Source organism: Cottoperca gobio, chromosome 20 (genome assembly GCF_900634415.1).
Source record: "Cottoperca gobio chromosome 20, fCotGob3.1, whole genome shotgun sequence".
In the NCBI taxonomy this organism is placed as follows: domain Eukaryota; kingdom Metazoa; phylum Chordata; class Actinopteri; order Perciformes; family Bovichtidae; genus Cottoperca; species Cottoperca gobio.
In genome coordinates this window covers 13708126-13727379 of record NC_041374.1, presented here as the reverse complement: position 1 = coordinate 13727379, position 19254 = coordinate 13708126, and the positions used below count along the sequence as shown (strand labels likewise).

Here is a 19254-nt window from a genome sequence, read left to right as displayed (position 1 = left end):
TTGCTTCATAAAATACATGAAGTCATCGGTATAACTACCAAACATACAGAAAAATAACTACAAATAGTAGCCAGTGGGTTTACGGCTTTTGTTTCTGTGACTGCCTCTTTGCAGCTATGCCTCGGTTTCTCACAAAGTTCCTCATATTCTGCACCGTTCTTTGTGCCAACATAAGGCCTTCCACCAGCTTGCAGTGACTGCATTCAGTTTTGGTGGCCAGTTTTCCTTGACATATGTGATCTCTGAAATGCCGCATTACAGCGGCGATTTCAGCCTTAGACCACACTTTCTTTGGCCCTCTTCTGGACCCAATTTCTTCAACAGCATCTTTTCCTGGAAGATATGCAAAGTAGAAATCAATATCACACAAACAGAAAACTATGACAAGTCTTGAAGAATCGCGATGAACACGGATGTCGTGACCCATAACCCACATCTTATAACATCTTTGCTGTTCATCAATTTAAGTGGCTGAACTGTTGGATTGAATTAAGTAGTTTACTGTGCACTATGCTTTGTTTTTAACATATACTAATATACTGTATGTTCTTCTGTCTCTTATATGCTTCTTCTGTTCATCCTCTAACCCTCTGAACTCCTGTTTTCAATCTTATGAAAGAAGTTTGCTTGTTGAACAACATCTAACACCCTTAAAGCTGAGTCAGCACGTTGGCCACATTCAAAGTGACATTAGCAGTGCCTGAAGAGAGACTGCACAGTTTTGTTTGTTTTGTTTTTTAAATAGGACTAGTCAAGTCTGGACTTGTGTGACTAATACCCATATATAGATCAGCACAGTGGATTAAAGGGGTATAATGAAATGTGTTTATTCTATATCTAGTTTACTAATACGGATACATTTTTCTTTGAATGTGGTACAGTTTCTCTTTTATTAAATTCAATTTAAAGATCTTTTGGCATTGTTGCATTTTGAAAGTTCAAAGTGGACGTTGTGGTCTATTTGCTGTGTCGATGACCAGGGAGCCCATATTTATTCTTATACTGTATTGTCATTTTTCAGTCTTCCGTTTATTCTTCTTGTTCCATTTCAACTTTTTACCTTTATTTTATGATCCTTTTTAACCTGATGTCTTTTTATATCGTCTTTTCTTTTTGTATACATTGCCTCAGTGCATTATTTAGAGCTTTAAAGATGCTTTACACTCAAACTTACCTTCAGAGGGAGGGTCAGGCTCATTTGCTGTGTACGACACTTCCGACACCGTTCCTGATAAATATATCATTTGACAGAAGTTTATTATTTCACAGAAGATACATTTTATAAACAGAAACATGACTATGAAGTGAGGTAACCTACCCAACTCTCCCGTGTCATGGACCGTCTCTGTGGTTGTAGAGTCTGATGCAACATCCACAGGCATGCTAGCTCTTGCTGTGCCACTGTCATCGGATTCACTCCCACTGTCCTTGGACTCAGCATCACTTAACGCAATTTCATCTGGGAAATGGTATTAGTAAAATTCATATGACTGGACTGGACATCAAAATATTTATCATATAGTAGCATCATTTAAGGCCATCATTATGTAATTGGCCATACAGTGTAAGCTGAAGAAGCCAACTGGATGAGATGCAAAACCTGAAGAATCTAAAGGGGTCCACACCTTACAATCACCATTTATCTATCAATCTTTGTAAGGCTCGCAATGCATTTAATTTGAAAGGTAAATTTTTCACTAATCAGAATGGAAGTCTTGCCTACAGCATATTGGGGCTGTATTTCATGATACTGAATTACTGCTAATTCAGCATAACAACTTCCTGCTGCTCATTTCACAGTAAAAGCTTTCCTCTGATGAATTACATAAAGGATTCTATTTAAAGCAACAACATAAAATGCATTGTTTGACACAGGTTTGTGTTGACTGCTATTCTTTGCTTTACTTGGTCTACACATGGACACACATTATGGACATTTTGTGTGTTTTTCCCCACTGGTTTAGAAGAAACAACCACAGTGAGCACATAGAGTGAGATGTTCTTGTGTACACTTGTAATACACGTGTATTACACGTGTGTACATGTGTATACATGTGTAATACACGTGGGGTACACGTGTGTACATGTGTATACACGTGTGTACATGTGTATACACGTGTGTACACGTGTAATACACGTGTGTGTGTGTGTAATACACGTGTGTGTGTGTGTGTAATACACGTGTGTGTGTGTGTATTACACGTGTGTGTGTGTGTATTACACGTGTGTGTGTGCATTACACGTGTTTACGTGTGTAATACACGTGGGTACATGTGTGTATCAGATAGTCCTAAATGGGGGAGTGGTACCGCTCTGTAAGCATGCTTCAGGTTAGAATACACCCGGTCCAGTGTGTTCTTTCCTCTGGTGGTCATTGTACAAATTTAGGAAGCACATTTTTGAGACATACATGGTTGAAGTCTCCAGCTACAATATGAACTCCGTCGTGATGGGACCTCTGTTGTTTATTTATTAAGCTCTGGAGGTGGTCAAGTGCAATGCTAGCGTTAGCATCAGGTGGGATATACACAGTGTTGATTATCACCCGTCAGCTTTCTAGGCAGGTAAAAGGCTCTGCACATAATAGACATTACTTCCAGGTCGGGAGAGCAATGTGTATGAGTGACCCTGCAGTCTATGCACCAGTCGTTGTGGATGTAAACACACAGACCACCCCCTCGGCTCTTACCGGAAGCGCTGTTCCTGTCGTAGCGGTGGGTAGAGCGGCCTGGGAGCTGCACTGCTGCATCCGGAATCCGCGAGTGTAGCCAGGATTCCGTGATGATCACACAGCAGTCGCGGACGTTCGTGTTAGCAGCTAATAGTACCTCCAGTTCGTCGATTTTGTGGACGATGGACCTGGCATTAGCGAGGAAGAGGCTTGGTAGTGGTGGTCGGTGCGACCGCTTCCTTAGCCTAGCAAGCAGGCCTGCACGGCATCCTCGCTTCTGCTTCCTCTCCCTCCGGCGCCTGCGTTGCTTCACAGGCCCGAAAACAATCCAGGGAGACCCGAGAGGTCTCGCTATGTCCTCCGGTATGTTGTTATTACGGTGGAAATCGGCTGTGATGTCAGAGCGACAACTCATCCCGATGTCAAATAAGTCCAAGCGACTGTATATGTATTTTGCCAGAACTTGGGCGTTCACGCACACAAACAAAAAAACAAACCGTGCACAACCAGAACAGAGAGCCGTGAGCCGCTGCACGCCGCCATCTTGGAATCTTGTTATTAAAGACAGACCACAAATGCAAAATATTAATGAAAATGTATATTTTATAATGATCTACCTCTTCAACATCTTTAGTTGTAGATGGGGAATTTGTGGCCCCAGAATCCTTCTGATACATGTCCTCATCAATACCCTGCATAAAGGAAAAAAGATATTATCCTACATATCTTAAAGACACGATGTTGTCTTTGTACCATTATGTGAAAGTTTTATGCCTTTTTTTGTGAGTGTTTTGTGGGAAACAAATCAACTTTGGAACGTTCTATAGTCCCTTAACAGGCCAAATGAGTACACTCTGTAGACTATCAAAACTACAATCTTCAAACTAAATGTTGACTGATGAAACAGATTACTCCATTGTTTCTCTATTGCCAACCCACATGCTAAAATGATAACTCTACCTGGAAGCGGGAACTGTAGGCTTTTTCACATACTGGCTTCATGCCTTTATAGCGCTTAGATTTGCTTTAATTCATTTTAAATGTGATTGTGTCACAAATTCCATTTATTACTAGTGACTGGGTCCTCATTTGCACATTACCTTACATACCATTGTCCATACAAATCATGTCACACTCAGGCGACTGCACACACACACACACACCAATGAAACATGTTGGCAGGACCCTATAAACTGTACGGTCCTCCCAAATGATATTTAAGCGGCTCACTGCTCGACACACACACACACACACACTCAGAGTTTATACTGATTTACACTTTGAAAGGCATTTCATGAGAATGTCCTTACATACCATTGTCCATACAAACCATGTCACACTCAGGCGACTGCACACACACACACAACACCAATGAAACATGTTGGTTGAGTTGATATTTTAACACAAGTGACATCATTAGGCAGCACATTGGATTTAATTTACCTCTTCAAGCTTTTCCAGTCGACCAAGTACCGGACTTGTTTGATTCGGGTCGCTCGCAACTGTCTGGATGCGGCTGCTCTCAGTCTTCATCTGTAGCAGATAAAGCAGGAAAGAAAAGGGACAATAAATAGACAGGCTTGAATTAAAGAAGACATCCTACTGTTGACAAAAAGACTGAGAGGAAACCTTTGCTTTGAACCTCACTGGATAGTTTTGTAAGACATACATCTTCAATTGTAGAAGGGGAATTTGTGGCTAGCCAGAATACCAAGAGTTGGCTTGTAGTAGCACAGCCTTTTGTAACTGTGCAGCAACATTCAAATTAAATATGCAATATTACATTTAAGAAGAAAAAGTTAAATATATCGACACCTACCATCTATGTGTTGCTTCAAACCTGTTATACATATCATGAAACAACACACTACACTTACCTTTCCAAAGCTTTTGAGCAGACCAGTTGATGAACTTGCATTCGCCTTTTTTTGACTCAGACGTGTTGACGCCTTTTGAGTACTCGTAGAAGGCTCTGATGTGGGAGGTCCCTCACCATGCTGCCCCTCCGAAGTCTTTCCTCCAGGTTTCTGCTGATTTTAACAACAAACACCAGACCAATGAAATACAGTAAAAATAAATGTTCTACTGTAATACACTCGGCATATTTGATGTTTGCATTTGGGAGTGAAGTAGTTTTTTTAGTATATCAACTAACTGTGAATAATGTTGTAAAAGTGATGTTCAAACTGAACAGACAGTATTTAATGTGTGTGAAATCTTCTATGGTTAGAGTATGTCCTTTAAGATTGCTATCAATTTGACAAAGTAAAATATTGACCACCTTGCATCTCCACGGCCAGTCTGAGTCACCATAATTATAGGTGATCTCCTCTCCTGGACTTATGTCTCGTACTGCAAACAAACACAGGTGGGGCTTCCCTTGCACCGTGAAGTACTTCATCTTGGCATTAGGGTCTATATGGTCGTCATTTATCAGTCTACCAAGTGACCCATCCTCTTTTGCTGCATCCACACTATGAAAACACAAGTAACACTTTATTTATTTATATACTTATGTAGTTGAAATATGCCAGACTTAAGAGCAGTGTTGCCAACTTGGCGACTTTCTCGCTAAATCTGGCGACTTTCCAAATCCTCTTGGCGACTTCTTTTGTCAAAAGCTTCTAGCAACTTTTTATTTTGATAAGTGATGAATTATTTCAATGGCAAAATATAAAAAACACAATCAAGAATCAACAGAAGAAAGTTAATTTGTACTTCTAAACATATTGCACATTTTACACACTTTGTCTCTCCCACGACGTTATTCCTCTCCTACAGCGTCCATTACAATTACATGAAAATGGTTGATTATGCAAATTAGGCGATGACATCATTTAGCGACTTTTAGGACAGCCAATAGATACTTTCCTTACTGAGGAGTTGGCAACACTGCTTAAGAGCCTTCTATCAACAATTTCTGTATGTTCAGGACACCAAAAGCAAATTGTCCGGTAATTATGATTAGATTAAGCACTGACATAATACGTACCACCACAGTTTTCCATTAGAATGGAACTCGAACATGAACACTTTAAGGCGGTCATGGTAAAGTCTCTGTCTCCTCTCACATTCTTGCTTGGTTATCAGTTCACCTCTGTATTCCAACAGAAAGTCCCCTTTTTCAAATGGAGCAGAGGTGAAGATGCCACGACCTAGATCATACACAAATAACAAACAAGTGACAACAAGAAAGTTTAATCATGATTAAACAATCAGAAGATTCAACTTACCTTTGCAGGCATTGATGTATTTGATGTCAAGTCCCACTTTGTCCCTTCCAGTAGTAACACAAGATGTTGCATCTTCCTTTGGATTAACGCGTTTTCTTCTTTGCATGTTTTACTGGCAAGTGTCAAATCCCTAAATTAACAAAGTCATTGCCAGGATTTTTATGTTTATTTGTAGTGCAAGCATGATGAGATAACAAAAGCCTATAGCTGTGAAAAGCAGAAATGTACAATGAACATCTGGACAGAAGCCAGATGCTGTGCGGCACCATGCACATTTTATTAACACTGCTGAACAAATCAATATATAATTAACTACAATTCATTCATTACATATGAAAAAGGAGCAATATGGATCTCCATCCCCTACTTTTATATTGTCCAACTTGTTCAGTCTGAACTAAAAATCAACCAAACTATTAACAAAGTCTGATCCTTGGAAAATAATCTGAGCAGTGACATTCACAGGAGGCAGGCTGGTTGCCATAGAAACGGTAATCACAATCATACCTGCCCCTGTCCTCAGCTAGTATAACTACATGAACAGTTTAAAGAGCAACATTAACATTTAACACAGTTTTAACAGTGAAATAACAATAACTAACACTTACACACATATGAGCCAGGCTTGTTTCCCCTCACCTCTTGTACAGCTGCTTAAGTGAATACCAGCTGATACTGATACTGACACTATACCTACAAAACACCATATGTTTCACCTTTATAAACATTTAAATAAATGTGCAAGAATGCCTAAAGTTTCTCACTCATATTGATGTTATTTTCTAACTACTACTGACAGCATCCCAGGCAATGCTTGATATCTATGGACACTTAAAATAATATCACTAAGGCTTCAAAATCGATTTAATACACAAAAGCTAAAAGAGTGTTCTATGAGTTAAGGACGCGCTCCAGCTGGGCACGCGCAGGAGGGGCTATACGCTAGTACGCTATACGCTAGTTAATTAACCAAGCCAGAGAAACCAACGTTGTTATTAACAGCAAATAACCATGAAAACCTCTTACTTCGTTTTTTTCTTCTTCCCAAAAGTCAAACCTAAGCTTCTTTCTACGTCCTCTCCTCCACCTGTCCTCTCTGCAGGTGGAGTGTGCACGCGCGACGTTAACGAGGCTTAACACTGAGGGTGTAGCCACATGTGGCCTTGGCCTAGCTAGCTATCGTACCACATGCAAAGAGCTAAGTGCATGTGACCACTCGGAAGTTACATTGCTGCTAATAAGTTAATATAATATATGCAGAGCCAATTAAGCTATATTTATATAAATGCTTACCTTCATGTACAGTACAGTGCTTCAGTAAAGCCATGCAGGTGCGTTCCAGTCGAGGACCTTTAAATCACGGAGGTCTGGGGGCGGAGCTTAGACATGATGTTCTGTAGGTACCCCCCACAAACGTAAATCAGCCAATCGGAAGAAAGCCCGCGAAAATTCACCCGTGTGTATCCAAAATGTGTATGAAACTGCAATTCAGCCACAATCGATAGGGTATGCTGTGTTATACACAATTATACACAAAAATCAGGTGAAAGGGATAAAAAGGACTTTCAACGAAAATGAGAATTAATGTTATTTAGACACTAACAAGAAGAGTTACACTCTCTGAATTGTGAGGACTTTGGCATAGTCCGTCTAATACACTTAGGTCCCTGGAGCCCAGGTGAGATGTCAGGTGTAATGTCCGGATAAATCATATATACCAACACACACACACACACATCCCTGTCTTTGTGGTATTGTGGGGGTACCTGACCAGACCATATTTGGAGACCACCCTTTCTGAAGGTTGTACAGCACTGAAAAAAATCAGGCAGTATCCTGGAGTGGTCATAAACAGAAATGTCACTTAAAATGATCAATCAGATGAAGTAGAGGTCACTGACCAGACTAGAAACAGCTTTCTGGGGACTTGTCAGGTACTTCGTTATAAGTGAGGTCCATATATACACACTGTCTGGCTCTTAGTGATATGTGGGCTCCAAAAATACACAGTCTGGTTTTTAGAAATACGTGAGGTCACTATACACACACACACACACACACACACACACACACACACACAGTCTTACTAAATTTACTTTGGGGAACCAATTAACACCTTTGACCGTCAAGGTGAGTGCTGTCATGATGTCATGATATTCAGCTGCAGTGTAAAATGGAGGTTCTGTTGAGTTACTGTATAACACAATTATATTAAATTCCAGAATACATAAACACAGACATGATGCATATCATGAATTCAACATGTCCTAGATCAGGGGTGTCAAACTCATTTTCACCGAGGGCCACATCAGCATAATGGCTGTCCTCAAAGGGCCAGATGTAACTTATAAATGTAACTAAATGTAATCGAATGTAATGTAAAATAAATGTAACTACTACTTAATGTTAAATAACTCATTATTTATTATAACTTATTCAAGTGACAATTACAGTTGCATAGAAAACATATGTTTGCTTGTTGCTCTAACATAAATCCTTTTAAATTTTGTCAGCTTATGAAAACCCACATAACTCCATTAATGAAGGATCAAACTGTCCAAGTGAATAAAGAAAAATAACATAAAACTGAGCTGCAAAGAACATGTATGACACATGTAGCATTTTACAAAAAAAGGCTGCACACAGCCTTGCATCCAACTGATGGTTTGATGACAACAATTTGTCTGCATACACACATAAGACCTGCAAACATTAAATAATTACAACAGCAGCTACACATAAATAATATGTAATCAACTAAAAATACCAAAATAAAGGTTGACTCAGTTCACAAATATATTGGTCAAGTTTTTCGGTTAGTCTTTGATGAGGAGATGCTGCCTGTCCTTGAACACACCAAGTGGATTCTCTCTCTACTATCGATTGATCATGTTCTGAAAATGATAAACACTAAACAAAATGCAAGCACAATCATTAAATTGCACACAGTTTAACTGTTCTTCTTCTTGGTTGAAATACATTTTATTATATTTTAATTAAATTTTTAAAAAAATGCTTACCTGTGTGTTTTCTGACCAGATTTATGACACCGTTTTCCCGTTGCCAGTGTGTCAATGTCTGGTTTTAGGTCCTGTGCTGAGGCAATGCGTAGAACAGCATGGAGGTTGTTATCCGTGAGGCGTGATCTGTGCTTGTTTTTGTTCAGATTCATTATGGAAAAAAACTGTTCGCACAGATAGGTGCTCCCAAACATGGACAGAACACGGGCAGCATGAAGTCGAAGCTGTGGCATCAAACCAGGGGGCAGCAGACGGTAAAAGTCCTGGATTGCAGCATCCTGGAACTTTGCTCTCAGGCCACTGTCGCTTTGAAGCTCAATTAGCTCCATCTGAAGGTGTTGGGGTGCAGTGCAGACATCGGTGGTGAAAGGATTGGCAAAGATGTCAAAGCCAGACTGTTGTGCTCTGAAGTCAGAGAAGCGCCGATCAAACTCAGTCTTTAACCAGCTCAGTTTGGTAGCCAACTGAGCACATGAAAAAGTCTCGGGAAATGAGGCTGACATGCTCTGACAAACAGGAAAGTGGACAAGATTGTCCTGTTTCACTTGCCACATCCATAAGTCCAATTTACGCTGGAAAGCCGTGATCGTGTCGGACATCTGCGTGATGACTTGTTTGCGTCCCTGCAGCTTCTGATTCAGCTGGGCGAGATGGTCGGTTATGTCACACAACACAGCAAAGTCACACATCCACTTTGGATCTGATAGTTCAGACATGAGTTTTCCTTTACTCTGCATAAAAAGAGCAATGTCTTCCCTGAGCTCAAAAAAATCGCTCGAGGACTTTGCTCCTACTCAGCCACCGCACTTCTGTATGGTACAGCACATCCCCGTGTTCCGAGCCCATCTCCAGCAAAAACTGCTGGAACTGACGGTGATTCAGGCGACTGTTTTCATGACTGTGGTCACAATGTCCTCCATCCCCAGCACCTTCCCACACAAAGCTTCTTGATGGATAATGCAATGATACGTTATCAGAGGCGTGTGACAGTTCATTTTTTGCATTTTCCCCTTCATTAGTCCAACCAAGCCCACTTTTCCTCCACACATTGCCGGTGCACCGTCTGTAGTTAATCCTACCAAGTTTTCCCACTGCAATGCATTTTTACTTACGGACTTCTCCACCGCATCAAAAATGTCCTGTCCCGTCGTGGTCCCATGCATTGCAGCCACATCCAACAGCTCCTCAGTGATAGAGAGGTCCGACTTTATGCCTCTAATAAAAATTGATAACTGCGCTGTGTCCGCGTTATCTGTGCTTTCATCAACAGCTAATGAAAAAGCTGTGTAGCTGCGTGTCTCCTCGGCCAGTTGTGTTGTAAGATTTTCTGCTAGTTCCTTCACTCGATCGGCGATGGTGTTTCTTGTTAAACTGACATTTTTAAAAGTCTGTAACTGGTCGGGACACACCTGCTCACAGACCTTCAGCATGCTTCAAAAACGCTCCCTCTGAAAAAGACTTGGAAGCGTGGGCGATTTCTTCAGCCACAATGGATCTAGCTTTCACCGCGGCCTCGTTTTTGGCTGTGGATTTCATAAACAAACTCTGCTGCGACCGCAGTTTGCCTTTTAATTCTTGGGCAATTTGTTGCTTTTCTTGAAGGCTAGCTTTAGCGTACTTAGCTCCGTGTTTGGTGTCAAAATGTCGACGCAGATTGTACTCTTTGACAACCGACACCTCCTCGTAACACAAAAGACATACCGGTCTTTCTCCTTGAAGCACAAACAAGTATTCGCCTTCCCATCTCTCTTGAAACAGTCTTCCGTCTGCCATCAACTTTTCTCTTTCTGGACATTTTGGGATCATTATTTATATCTCAATTCCACTTGTTGGCATGGAAACTGCCGCGGCTAGTGTAGTCGAAAGGCATTGTGGGAAATGTAGTTTTTGGTCAAAGCACGCTCTTAATTTATTTTTTGGTATTTATTTTTAGACACTCAAAACTTTTAAGCTCTCGCGGGCCACATAAAATGACATGGCGGGCCACATCTGGCCCGCGGGCCTTGAGTTTGACATGTGTCCTAGATGCTTCAGATTATCTACACACCTAATGCTGTATTGGCAGTACAACACAGTTTATTTCTTCCCTTTGTTGAAGTTCACAGATGTTTCTTCAAATGAATTTAATGTTCAAAACTTTTATTTGAATGTTAAATGTTCAGTAAACTAAAATCAGCTTATATCATTGAATTGCAACTCCATCAGTTTAGAGCAGATGGGGGGGGGGGGGGAATCAGAGAAGACATAAAGGGAGGTTGTATTATATAAAGGTCAGGAGATGAAAGGTTAATGACATAAGAAGAAGGTAGATAGAAGAAGGAGATGAGATTGGATCATTTGAGATAGGATATGATGAAGGATTATTAGAGGCGATAAGGTGCAATATAAAATAAAGTAAATTAAGACAAGAAAAGAGGAGATAAAATGAGAGATTATAGGAGAGAAGATGAGGTGAATTTAGAGTAAATGAAGATTACATAAAAGAGATTATTGAATGAGAATAGAGGAGAGAAGAGAAGATGAGAGATACGGTGAGAAGAGATAAAGTGGGAGGAGATGAAATAAGGTAAGATAAGATCAGGTGAAATTGTATAAGATGATCAGATAAAAGGTGAGATAATAAGAGAGATAAGGGAGGATTGAAGACGTATTGGTGCTAGCATCAAACATTTAACATTTACAAGCACTACACTTTCAAAAAAAATGTTTCGTTGCATACAATAAACTAATTCTGACATGCTGTGATACAACAAATTGAACAGGTGTCGACAGACATTAATGATCACTTTAAACTTTTCTTTTGAGACCTGTGATTCGATTCTTAATGTAGAATTTTATGGCCAACCAATTTCTGCGTTTGAGTGTTTCTCCTTCGAGTGCAAGACACTTATCGCAGTCGCTTTTCCTTGGAATGCGACATGTAGTGATGAAGGACATCATGTGCTTCTCAACAGCATGGATCTCCTTCTTCTCCCATATGTTTTTCTTGAAAGGCTGCCGAGCTGTAAAACAGTTACACAAATAAATTATTTTGCGTTACTCCATGGAACTGTAATGGAAATGTTATTTGAGGAACAAAAGTCGATAACATTCATTTTAAGGCTGCAAGTGTTAAACACAACTATAGACTCCATTTTGACAATACATGTACTTGGTTATTTGCAGATGGATGCTACAATAAAAAAATAAATAATAATAACTTGTATGAAGAATAATAATTAGCATTAAGTTGTTTGACTAAATCACTCAGACGGTATTTCCGAAATAAATCTGATTCCATTGACCTTCATAGTATTGGGCATGGTGGCAGAAATTTCAGAGGAGAATGTCCCAAAACCTCCGTATGTAAAACCACCAAAGCTACCTGCATAACACCAGCGGTTAGTTAGATTAACATTTTGTAATTTGTTTGAAATTACCTTTTTACATTGGATTGAATGAAAGAAACACATTTATTTCCAGAATAGACTGAAAACTATTAAAAATGCAAAGGGTCAAATAAGAGGATTTAATGTCATATAGTCGGAAGAATTTCTTAAAATGATCAACATTATACATAAAAAGATGTACAATGTGTTAGTGTAGTACCAAAACATGGAAGAGCATACAGTAACAAACTTTCTAATTGATTTTACCCCTTATTATTTTTGGTGACTGCCGGTGAACGGCTTGTGGAGATGTCATGTTGTGGAGATGTCATGGTGTCATGTTGTGGTGCTGCATCCTGATGGCCCTCATCTGGCATTGTTGTCTCCTTCTCTTCCCTCTGACTGGATGTGACGTGACCCTCTGAAAACCAGAAGAAAACAAATGATCAAAAATATCAATTTTGAAATACAAGTAATACTTTAGTAAATTGGAGATGTCCCGAGCAAATAACCTAAAGATCCAATCTGGGCATTTTTTAATGGGTGGATGTTGGCTAAAAGAAATCTGATCCAAATCTGATCTTTTCTTTACTGTATTCGACTGAGCTTTGTTAACCACAGTCGGCTAGTGTTTGGTGTTTTTAAAGTAAGAATGTGTGTGTGAATGTGAAAAATACTTTGGGTGCACCAGTGATCTCCCAGATCATTCATATGATATCAGTAATTTAACCCTTTAACACCTAAGGCAAAAAAGCCTCAACATTTTCGCCTGGACTTTTTTGCTTATTTTGACTATAAAAAAGGTTAGGAAATGTCCTGTGAGTAAGTGCTTTTGCCCATTTTCCAACAATAACTGGAACTTTCCATATCTGGCAGTCATTTACAATTTATTGCATGTTATGAGAGTGTAATAACAGTTTAAAATGAAGAGAAATACAAAAGCGGAATTTGAGTTTAGTGGTTTAGTGAACAAAAAACACAGCAAATGTACATGAATAAGAGATTTAACATGTTACATTTGAAGTTTGAAATGTATACAACTATATCCAGTAAAAGTTTTGAGTCTTTTACTCTTACATCTGCAAAAACAGGCCATAAAATGGAAAATATGTCCAGGCGTTTTCCCCCACACAGGGTAATTCTCTCCTCTCTGAGTGTCCCTTCACATGCAGAGGTCTTGGTGGTACTGCCAGTGACTGTTCCTGTTGCTCCTGTTTTCTCTGGGTCACTCAGATGAAGATTAGATCAAATGGCCATGAACTGTCTGAGGACATGACAGTGGCAGGGAATGACACATGGAAAATGGTTTGCTTACACCAAAAGTTGCTCATCTTTGTGCAGGTCCAAAAATGACATGTACAGCAACATGCCTGTGGACTTCTTCATTTCTTCTGGAGTTATTTCAGTCCAGATGAACTGTCTCCCTCTCTCCAGGCTTTTGGCTGCATTCTTGTTTGTGTATTCAGAGAGGAGTTTGAAAACTGCAGCATCAAAGTGGGAATAAATGTCACCTGGTGCTGGGTTTCCCATATCGAGAGGGGGTTGGGCGCCTGGGGTGGTTGAGGGACTCATCATCGGGCTCTGCCTCAGTCTGCCATCTTGTGGTGTGATGTGGTGAGGGGCTTCTGTGTCTGACAGCGTCACCAGATCATCCAGCATCCCCACAGCTCCATCTACAGGCCTGAATGTGATCTCTGGTGACACCTTGTGATCTCTGGTAACACCTCGTGATCTCTGGTAACACCTCCTCCTCTCCAGCTAAAGCTTGTACACAGCCTCGGCTAGGACGCAAGCTACTTGAAGAAGACGCGCACATTTACGCATATAAAGTACAATTACACACCTAGTACAATCTTACAGACTTGGTACACTGTTCTAAACAAGTCACAACGCTATACAAGTGTTGATTTACATACCATCTTGCTTCCATTTGAATTCAATCCGCTGTTTTCCGGCTCTATTTCTCCGCTGTGTTGTTTGTGTCTCTCCAGCGCTCTGTGTGTATTCGCTCAAACGAAGGCGCTGTTTCGCGGGCTTCCGGAGGGCCGTAAGTGAAGTTACCGTAATGAGTCGATATATGCCGTAAAGCGCAGAGTCTCAGCTTTCAGAAACCGTTGAAATTTTTTCGATTGCGCAAACTTTGACATAGTTACGGTAATCCAAAGTTTTGCTTGCAAAATGTGTCGTCGACGACACATTCGGTGTTAAAGGGTTAAGAAGAACAATTTAATAGTTTAGTATTTGTGAGCCAAGACCTCCAGTATTTAACTGAAGTATCTCATGATACATATTTGATCAAATATTAGATAAATATAAGAATCTGACTAAATATCGAATGTTTTGTCTTGGATCAGGTTTAGAGCCAAAAAAAACATATATCCTTGAAAAAAGCATGGTCCCAGTTATGAATTTGTTTTTACCTTGGGAGTCTGACTCACACTCTGCCTCAATGTTGCTGTCCAGGTGCACATTCTCTGTGAGTGTGGGGTAAGAGAGAGGAGAATGACCGTTAGTGGAAGCAGAATGTGATTCAATCAACTCTGTAATGCCCCAAGAAAAACATGTTTGATATAAAAGTATAATTACTTTGTATAAGGAAATGTTTTTTTATGTAGAAACATGTGAAGATACAAACAATATTAATACCATCGGGATCAATGTTGATGTCATCGAGGGTCTTGCCCTTGAATTCAGCCAGGCGTCCCTGTTCCAGGGCTATTAGAAGTTTGCTAATTTTAGCAAGTTGAAGGGTGCCCTCAGGAAGTCTGTAGAACTGCCGATGCATTCTTATATCATGGCCAAGAAAATCAGCCAACTGGTCGAGCTCTGTATTAGTGAGGTTGAGAACTTGAGACAGAGTTCCAGTTTGTTTGCGCAGTTTTGTAGAAGTGAGAGTTTCAGGACTTTTTGCACCACAGGCCTTGGCAAAGTATCGGAGGCAATCAGAACCTCGGTAGCAGGTAAAAGCAGATGTTCTCGCAAATAAGTAGGTGTTCTCCTGAGGAACCCCACATTCCTGCCGTGTGCTGACAAGCAGATCCAATGCTTGCTGCATTGCTGGAGTCAAAAGCACAGGGACCTTTCTTCCCCTCTTTCCTCTTATCTCTATCCTCCTGAAGTATTGGCAGAGTTTCTTTTCTAGGTCTGAGAGGCCTGCATTCACATCTTCCTGAGGGTCTGATGGATTTTGAGACAAATATGCTGAGAGGGGCATTTTTGACACTTCCCCTGCTCTTCGTCGGTTGAACAAAATGACTTGTGTCAAAGTCACCTTTGCTAACTGTGTCCATGTCCATGGATTTCTCTGTGGACAATTTACTGTGAACACATTGTTGTTCCACATCTAAATAAGAATGGAGAGTCTGTACATCTTTTGTGAATGGAAGCAGCAGAGGGGCATTCCACTTAGACTCCTGAAGTGTTCTCAGTGATGCAGCAGATATCAGTTCATTCCATCTGGTTTCGTATACTCTGCGTAACATACGAGCATCTTTTGCTGCAGAGTAGTTGCTCTGGATATTTGCATGGCTTTCAACAAGCTGTGAAATCTTTGTCAAGCTATGTCCAATTTTGAGAGCAAGACTTGGGGTCTTGTATGCATTGGTTTCACTGTCATAGCCTGCAACGTGTTTGACTGCTTGCACAACATGCAAGAAATGTATGGGTTTGATGTGGTCTTCAAAGGAGTAGTTTTCCTTGAACATACTAGAAGCCTTCCCATCTCTCTCAATTTCTGCATGTTCTTCACAGTTCTTCATGTTTGCCAACATCATATCCAAGCCTGTTGTACAGATGCTCACCATACTCTATAATACAGCCATCAGATTTGACTGCAGAATAAACGTCATCTTGAACCATGTTGTTTAACAGCTTCCAAAATTCTACTTTGACACCAGGGGGTGGAGGTACAGCAAATGCAGCCAGGGCCTGGACACGGGTTTTACCAGGTTTTTGTGGAACAACAGGTTTGAACTTGCAGATCCTAATGTGCCGCCAAAGGAGTCTCTTGGTAAAAAAGCCTTGACAATATACACAATGCAGGAAATTCTGTGCTCGAGAATCCTGTTGTGGTTACTTACGAGAAACAAGATTTCCAACACCAGAATTTAATACCTCAACATTGTGCGCAAAGTTGCCCCTGTTTCTTAAGTGTTCCAGATGCATTCGTCTATTTTTCGAACCTTTTGGGAAGGAAAAGGCCTCTGCAACCTCTGGCTTATTTAGATGAGCACGCTCCAAATGCCTTGCCATTTTTCCAACTCCCAGTTTACAGTACAAGCAATATTGCTTTTTGTTGTACATTCTTGACCCATTCTTCCTTTTACTGACAGCAGGTATGTAAAGTGAGCCTTCGGACACTTCGTTTTCAGTAAGGCAGGAAGAGGCACTGTCAGGAAGAGTTTGTTCCATATCTGGTGTTGAGTTTTCAAACGGCTATCTGGTGTTGAGTTTTCAAACGGCGATCCAGTGTCTTCACTTCCACTCTGTTTTGATGAGTGCCCACTACTGGTTTTTTTTGTAGGACAGGATCCACTGGCTAAACGTTGTCTTTTACGTCTTATACCAGAGTTTCTATATTTTCTTGAAGGGGAGCGCCTGGTTTGAAGAACTACTGCTCAATTGTGACAGTGAGAGACATCAATCTCTAATGACATCCAGCTTCTTCAAGTATTGGCATCTAAGCATGCTGTCTTTCTGGTTGACTGGCTCAATAACTTCGCTTGTGTCTGTACCAACAGAAGAATCTTCACTAGTTTTAGGAACAAATTCCTCTCCACTGTCGTCTGAGGTGGGGTCAAAAAGCTCATCTGAATTGAACTGAATCTGGTTGGTCATCTTTAGAAAAGAAAATGTAAAATAAATTAACTAATAAACAATTGCTATTCAGACTTTGCTTCACACAATATGGAAACTTCCAGTAACAAAATATTAAGCACATACATTACTAATGTATCTGCATAGTGTTTGTTACTTACCTGTATGCTTTTGGTCCTCCTCAGCCTTGGGATAATATCTTGGTCCAGTTTGAGTTCAGAATCAGAACTTGGTCTCCATGCCTGGAATGTCCAAACAAAATGTATATAATTGGCATTTGGTCCAATGTACGAAAATAAAATATAAACAATACATGTAAAATAAATTGTGAAAACAATAGCTGAATTTCTATCTATCTATACTGATATGGACTGGGTAATGCGTTAGGATCGAAAGGATGCTACATCGTTTGATGGAAATGAAAATGATCAACCTACAGAGGGCTGAATTCTAAGACACCCCGAAAATCAAAGTGAAACAATGACTCGGCAGGCTCATCCATTTTGCTGAAATTCCATTGCAGCAACTCAAAATGGTACTCAGTACTGCGTATTGCCCCACGTGCTTGTATGCATGCCTGACAACGTCAGAGCATGATCCTAATGAGACGACGGATGGTGTCCTGGGGTATCTCCTCCCAGATCTATTTATAGGCGCTACAGAGTAAAAACGATGAGCAAAATATACATTTAAAAAAATAAAATTAAAAACATTTGGTAGACAGACAAGACAACACTTTAAAATGGTTAAAGTCTAGTAAAATGCTCTGTTAAAAAGATGCGTTTTTAGGCCTGTTTTAAAAGCATCCACAGTCTGTGGCGTCTTCAGATATTCAGGGAGAGCATTCCACAGTCTGGGAGCGGCAGAGCAGAAGGCGCGATCTCCCATGGTTTTGAGCTTGGTCCTGGGGGAAGGAGGAGGTTAGCCTTTACAGAACGGAAGTTTCTTGTGGAGGTTTGTGGGGTGAGCAGTTCTCTGAGGTAGGATGGAACATTTCCGTGAATGCACTGATGGGTGTAAAGGGAGATTTTATAATCAATCCTGAGTGAGACCGGGAGCCAGTGCAGTGATTTGAGGATGGGTGTGATGTGTTCGTACTTTCGCACTCTCATCAGGATCCTAGCAGCGCTGTTCTGGATGTATTGCAGCTTCTGGATGTTTTTGCTAGGAATCCCGATGAGAAGTGCGTTGCAGTAGTCAAGTCTTGAGGAGACAAAGGCATGAACAAGCTTTTCAGCATCTGACAGAGAGAGTGTGGGGCAGAGTTTGGCAATATTTTTGAGGTGGTAGAAGGAGTTCTTGCATGTTTGTCTGATGTGGGCCTCAAAGGTCAGGTGAAGATCCATTTTAACACCCAGATTGGTGACTGTCGATGAGAGTGGAATGTTCTGACTGGAGAAGGTGATGCAGGTTATGGAGGAGGACTGGACCTGATGTGGGGTGCCAACTAGAAGGGCTTCGGTTTTAGTGCTGTTTAATTGGAGGAAATTGTGCTTCATCCACGCCTCTATCTCCTCCAGGCAGGTGGTTAATGTGGATGATGGCAGAGGTGCAGAGGGGGTTGGGTTAGTTCTGATGTACAGTTGTGTATCATCAGCATAGCAATGGAACGATATTCCATGCCGGTTGATAACACGACCAAGGAGAGACATGTAGATGGTGAAAAGGATGGGGCCCAGGACAGATCCTTGAGGGACACCACAGGTGACAGAGTGTGTTTGTGATTTTGACACTCCCAAGGTGACATGCTCAGTCCTCCCAGTGAGGTATGAGGTGAACCAGTTTAGGGCCGTGTGAGGGAGTCCGATTGTGGAGTGAAGACGGTTGAGGAGGATGTCATGATCAACGGTATCAAATGCTGCAGTTAGATCAAGGAGGATGAGGAGAGATGGAGATCCGGCGTCAGCTGTCATCAGCAGATCGTTGATGACCCTAACCAGGGCAGTTTCTGTACTGTGGCCAAGGCGAAAACCAGACTGGAATTTTTCAAAGAGGTTATTGAAGTTGAGATGGTCCTGAATCTGAGTGGCAACTACTTTTTCCAGCACCTTGGATAGAAATGGCAGGTTGGAGATGGGTCTGTAGTTGGCAAGAACACCTGGGTCTAAGGTGGGTTTTTTGAGGTGTGGTTTGATGAGAGCAGTTTT

The 19254-nt window shown here is 40.9% G+C and overlaps 1 pseudogene; it reads right to left on the bottom strand.

Annotated features, from left to right (window-relative positions):
• Nucleotides 1-79: 79 nt before the first annotated feature.
• Nucleotides 80-10697, bottom strand: LOC115025793 (general transcription factor II-I repeat domain-containing protein 2B-like; annotated as a pseudogene).
• Nucleotides 10698-19254: the final 8557 nt, after the last annotated feature.